The sequence below is a fragment of the Pantherophis guttatus genome, chromosome 17 (genome assembly GCF_059756535.1).
Source record: "Pantherophis guttatus breed Tessera chromosome 17, ASM5975653v1, whole genome shotgun sequence".
NCBI classification, from domain to species: Eukaryota; Metazoa; Chordata; class Lepidosauria; order Squamata; family Colubridae; genus Pantherophis; species Pantherophis guttatus.
The window spans coordinates 8715001-8721798 of NC_142079.1; positions in this window are offsets into that span (position 1 = coordinate 8715001).

The following is a 6798-nucleotide window of genomic DNA, read 5'->3' on the forward strand; positions in this document are numbered from 1 at the left end:
GCAAAATCTCCATTCCCACCCCACTCTGGGGCCAGCCAGAGGTGGTATTTGCCGGTTCTCTGAACTACCCAAAATTTCCACTACCGGTTCTCCAGAACCTGTCAGAACCTGCTGGATTTCACCCCGGTGTACACCATTCTTCTGGAAGCCATTAAAATGTTCATGGCTTTTTTATTTTTCCTCTTTGGAATGTGATGCCTTTGAGATAATGCTCTTTTAATAGAACATCTAAATAGTAATATTTATATCCTTTCTTCTTTTTTTCCCCCCCTGTAAAAACAATGAGAAAAATATAGCTACCGTTGAAAGACACTATAAAAATAGGGAAAAGCCCCTTGAAATAATCCAGTCTTGTTTTTGAAGTGAGCCTGACCTGCCCTATGTTTGCAAAACACAAGGAGCTATAAAGTGAATGTCTTGTGTTTGATTTTTTGTTCGGTTTTAAATTGTTTTGCGGCCGGCTGGTTACATTTATTACATTACATTTAAAATAGGTTAAAATGTTGACCTCCAGCATTATCTCAATGGAAGTTACAAATCTGTTATCCACAACCTGGATATTTTCTTTAAACCACCATTGGATTTGTTTTGATTGTATTGTATTTGATTGTATTTGAATGCAGGTATTATATTTCGATAACCTAAGGGTAGGATTCAAGATGTTTTTTTCAACCTTGGTAGCTTTAAGATGTGGGGCCTTCAACTCCCAGAATTCCCCAGCCAGCATGTTTAACATGGGTGGACTTCAACTCCCAGAATTCCCTGGTCAGCATGGCTGACTGTTTAGCTGTCTGAAAGCATGCTGGCTGGGGAATTCTGGGAGTTGAAGTCCACCCATCTTAAAGCATGCTGGCTGGGGAATTATGAGTATTGAAGTCCAACTGTCTTAAAGCATTGCTGGCTGGGGAATTCTGGGAACTGAAGCCCACCAATCTTAAGAGAATTCTGGGAGTTGAAGTCCAACCGTCTTAAAGCATGCTGGCTGGGGAATTCTGGGAGTTGAAGTCCACCCATCTTAAAGCATGCTGGCTGGGGAATTCTGGGAGTCGATGTCCATCAATCTTAAAACATGAGGACTAGAGAATTCTGGGAGTTGAAGTCCACCATCTTAAAGCATGCTGGCTGGGGAATTCTGGGAGCTGAAGCCCACCCATGGTAAAACATGCACGGTGGGGAATCCTGGGAGGTGACATCCATACATCTTAAAAGTCACCAGGATTGAAAAGCACTGATTTAGAGTTTTTTTAAAAAAAAATCTGATTTTTTACTTTCTGGGCACAGCACACATTCCTTTATCCTTGAGCATCCTTTCCTTGTACCAAGGAGCTCAAAAATAAAATCGGTTTCCCGCCAACTTTAATTGATGGGCGTCCCTTTGGGGTGAAGTGATTTGCCATTTATAAATCAGTGTTTTTCCCGCCCAGCGTGTCAGATGGGGACATCGCTTTCCCTTTGATTTCACCCTGGACAAAGGGACGATTGTGATAGAGAAGGAGGGCATTTCGAGCCATTTCGAGGGCATTTTTGCCACTGTTTATTCTGTATCCCGTTTAGTTACATTGCTTTGCTGGCTGGAAAATGTCAGATTTTGCACCCTGATTGAGGTCTTCCTCAAGACCAGGGAAAGCTTTGGGTGCCAGAAGAACAAATTCAGGTTTCCCCCTTTATTATTATTTATGCTTTTAATGCTTTTAAAGTAATAACGGAGAAAAAAAAACAACAGGCACAAAACACAAGAAGTAAATTATAACGCCGAGGCATAATTTCTCAAATATATATTTATTTATTTATTTACTTTTGGCTGAGCAACCTGGAGAGAACATGCCAAAAAGATCACAGAGCAATATTTCTCAGTCTTAGTAACTTTATGTTTGGACTTCAGTTCCCAGAATTTATTTATTTTATTTCTTTATTGGAATTTGTCAGAGAAAAATGAGAACAAGAATAAGAGAATAAAAATACAATGACAGGGACGATTGGCACGTTAGTGCACTTATGCACTCCCCTCTACTCACCACTTATGTATGAAGCGTATCGTCCAGGCGATGGTTTTCCCAGTTGCAATGTATGGCTGTGAAAGTAGGACCACAAGGAAGACTGAGCGCCAAAGAATGGAGGCCTTTGAACTCTGGTGCTGGAGAAGACTCCTGCGAGTCCCTTGGACTGCAAGGTGATCCATCTGGTCAGTCCTAGAGGAGATCAACCCTGACTGCTCTTTAGAAGGCCAGATCCTGAAGAGGAAACTCAAATACTTTGGCCACCTAATGAGAAGGAAGGACTCCCTGGAGAAGAGCCTAATGCTGGGAACGATGGAGGGCAAAAGAAGAAGGGGACGGCAGAGAATGAGGTGGCTGGATGGAGTCACTGAAGCAGTCGGCCTGAGCTTCAATGGACTCCAGAGGATGGTAGAGGACAGAAAGGCCTGGAGGAACGTTGTCCATGGGGTTGCGATGGGTTGGACATGACTTCTCAACTAACAACAGCAAAAAGGTGCACAGTCAATTGTGACTGTGAAAAATTTGTAGCTGAGACAACTGAATCCTTAGATTCAGTTCAGCATTCCAGACTTGGACAACTCTGTCACAGAAATCGTATTTTTTACGGTCAAGTCTAGAACGATTTACATTGAGTTTAAAGTGATGGTTCATGCGCGTATTATTGCGATTAAAACAGAAAAAGTCATTTACAGGGAAAGTTATCCAAACCGAGAATTTTGACCCTAGTAGCAGCCTGCATGAGAAACACTTATCACCGAGACCTGATAGAATCAGGAGTGGGCTGCTGGGGGTTTGTAGGGGTTTGGGGGAACCTCTAGCTAAGATTCTATGCAGTTCGGAGAACCCCCAAATCCCACTCCTGGCTGGCCCCGCCCACCCCACCCCACCCCTCCCGGGAGTCCCCATGCGGTCTGTTTTGGATGCAGGTAACTGCAGAGTGCAGGTGGAGGCGAAAAACAGACCTACCGGAAGATTGGGAAGGCCGGAAATGGGCCCTTTTCCAGCCTCCAGAGGGCCTCCGGAGCCTGGGGAGGCCGTTTTTGCCCATCTGGAGGCTTGGGGAAAGCCTTCGGAGCCTGGGGAGGGCAAAAACGCCTTCCCTCCCCATGGTGCAGAAGGCTGACTAGGCCATGCCCACCATGGCCATGCCCGCCCAGCAACCGGGCAGAGAACCCCTTGCTAAAATTTTTGAAGCCATCCCTGGATGGAATCCTCTTTTATTCCTTAAATGTTGGAAAGATAGGCAATGATTTGCAACCTAGGCTATAGGATAATTGTCTGTATTATAGTCTTTGACGTCCCTCTGGTGGTGGTAGCTGAACATTGCAGCCATGGGTGACAATTTATAATCTCAAGGTCGAGTTGCTGGTTAGAATCTGACCGTGACCTGGTTCAGTGCAAATGCTTTTTAAAAAAAACGAGTAAAATCAAACCTTGGAGTTTTAACTGTAACGTGTGCTGGGCTCCGAGTCATTGACACGCTAGTTCCCTGCTGATTTTCCTTTTAAAGTAAGAAATAAACGCTGCAATAAAATATTCAAGTTGGTGCAAATTTGGCGATTAAAAACAATTAGAAAAAAAGATGGGGAACGTTGCTTTGGCGTACGATAGAACGTAGAGCATAGAACAACAGAGTTGGAAGGGTCCTTGGAGGTCTTCTAGTCCATCCCCCTGCTCAAGCAGGAGCCCCTATAACATTCCAGACAAATTGTGTCCGGTCTCCTCTTGCACCCATAACTTCCAGAGGGCAAGCTGTTCTATTGATGAATTGATCTCCCAGCCAGGAAATTTCTCCTTATTTCCAGGTTGGTCTTTGATTAGTTCCCATCCATTGTTTCTTGTCCTGCCTTCAGGTGCTTGGGAGAATATGTCCACCCCCTCTTCCCTGTGACATGTTTAAGCAACAGAGTAGAGTAGAGTAGAGTAGAGTAGAGTAGAGTAGAGTAGAGTAGAGTAGAGTAGAGTAGAGTAGAATAGAATTAATAAAATAGAATAAGAATAGAATTAGAGTAGAGTAGAATAGAATAGAATAGAATAGAATAGAATAGAATAGAATAGAATAGAACAGAACAGAATTAATAGAATAGAATAGAATTAATAGAATAGAATAGAATTAATAGAATAGAATAGAATAGAATAGAATAGAATTAATAGAATAGAATTAATGAAATAGAATAAGAATAGAATTAGAGTAGAGTAGAGTAGAGTAGAATAGAATTAATAGAATAGAATAAGAATTAATAAAATAGAATAAGAATAGAATTAGAGTAGAGTAGAATATTCTTATTTCTTAATTTGATTTCTGAATATAAAGTGAAATTTGATATTAACATACTGGATATGAATGTAAATAATGACCCTGCTAACAAAACAGTTAATTGTGAATATTTAAAAATAAAGAGAAGAAGCGGGAGGATAAAAGCTAAGAGTAAAGACAAAAGTCGATGCAGAAAGTTGTAAAATTGTATATATCTGTTGTTAGTATTGTATTTTAACGTCTGATGTGTGTGTGTTTGTTTTTTGCTATTGTGTGTTTAGTTTTAAAATGTAAAATACTCAATAAAAATTATTTTCAAGAATAGAATAGAATAGAATAGAATAGAATAGAATAGAATAGAATAGAATAGAATAGAATTCTTTTATTGGCCAAGTGTGATTGGACACACAAGGAATTAGTCTTTGGTGTATATGCTCTCAGTGTACATAAGAAGAATAAAATACATTCATCAAGAATAAAAAGATACAACACTTAGTGATCGTCAAGGTTACTAATAAGCTATGAAATCGTACTAGGAAACAAATAAAAACTATATAAATTGAAAGATACAAGCAACACAGTTATAGTAATAAGTGGGAAGAGATGGATACTAGTAAGGAAGAGAAGAATAATAGTAATACAGTCTTAGTAAATTATTTGACGGTGTTGTTGTTAAGCAGAGTGATGGCATTCGGGAAAAAACTGTCCTTGTGTCTAGTTGTTCTGGTGTGCAGTGCTCTATAGCCTCGTTTTGAGGGTAGGAGTTGAAACAGTTTATGTCCAGGATGCGAGGGGTCTGTAGATATTTTCACAGCCCTCTTTTTGACTCGTGCAGGATACAGGTCCTCAATGGAAGGCAGGTTGGTAGCCATGGTTTTTTCTGCCGTTCTAATGATCCTCTGAAGTCTCTGTGTCTCTTGTTGGGTTGCAGAGCCAAACCAGACAGTTATGGAGGTGCAGATTATATTATATATAAGTAAATTTCTAGCAAATTGTTGGGCAAAGGAGCCACTTCCTCCTTATTGCACAATAGTTGACTTGGGCAAAAGAAAACAGAATTGGGAAGTGGTTGAAAGAATGAGCAAGTCAGGTTTACTGCAACAAAATGCAAGAACGATTCTTTAGCTGAACCGCCTGGGCGAGTTTTGTGCCCGTACAGAAGGAGGATCTGTGTATATTTTGGGGGCATTAAAATCCCCATTTAAAAATTATAATCTCTGTTGTGTTTGTTGGGAATTCCCAGCCAGGCAAGGAGGAGGAATCAAGCGAGGAGCTAGCCTTGAGTCATTGTGCAGCCAGAAGAGACCAGCACTCGCCCACCTCTTTAGGTTTTTTCTTAGTATGTTGACTGTTAGTATATTAAAATAGATGGGTGTTATTTGTTTAAACTTAGAAAGAGGTGGGTGTATTGTATTGTGAAATTCTCTGTACTAAAAGAAAGTTGAGGTCCCTTTTAGTTGTATTTGTTTGTTGTATATTTTTGGGGTCACTTTTAAACTTGTTTTGTCATTCCCTTCCCCTTTCTCTTTTATCTGAGTTTGCATTTTACTGTTTGATGTTGAAATCCAATAAAGACATTCTCCCTCCCTCTCTCTCTCCCTCTCCCTTTCTCTCTCTCTCTCTCTCTCTTTTCCTCCCTCCCTCCCTCCCTGTCCCTCTCCCTATCTTTTATGTACCATTTTCTATTATCTATCTGTCTTCATTTATCCATCCATCCATCCATCCACCCACCCACCTACACATCTATCTATCTATCTATCTATCTATCTATCTATCTATCTATCTATCTATCTATCTATCTATCTATCTATCTCCATACCTACTCTCTCTCCAAACCTAATCGATCTCTTTCTCTCTCTCTCTTTCTCTCCATACCTAATATCTATCTATCTATCTATCTATCTATCTATCTATCTATCTATCTATCTCCATACCTAATCAATGTCCGTCCGTCCGTCCATCTATCTATCTATCTATCTATCTATCTATCTATCTATCTATCTATCTATCTATCTATCTATCTATCTTCCATACCTACTCTCTCTCCAAACCTAATCGATCTCTTTCTCTCTCTCTCTTTCTCTCCATACCTAATATCTATCTATCTATCTATCTATCTATCTATCTATCTATCTATCTATCTCCATACCTAATCAATGTCCGTCCGTCCGTCCGTCCGTCCATCTATCTATCTATCTATCTATCTATCTATCTATCTATCTATCTCCATACCTACTCTCTCTCCAAACCTAATCGATCTCTTTCTCTCTCTCTCTTTCTCTCCATACCTAATATCTATCTTCCTATCTATCTATCTATCTATCTATCTATCTATCTATCTATCTATCTATCTATCTCCATACCTAATCAATGTCCGTCCGTCTGTCCGTCCGTCTGTCTGTCTGTCTGTTTGTCTGTCTATCTATCTATCTATCTATCTATCTATCTATCTATCTATCTATCTATCTATCTATCTATCTATCATATATATATCTCCATACCTAATCACTGTCTCTCTGTCTGTCTGTCTGTCTGTCTGTCTAT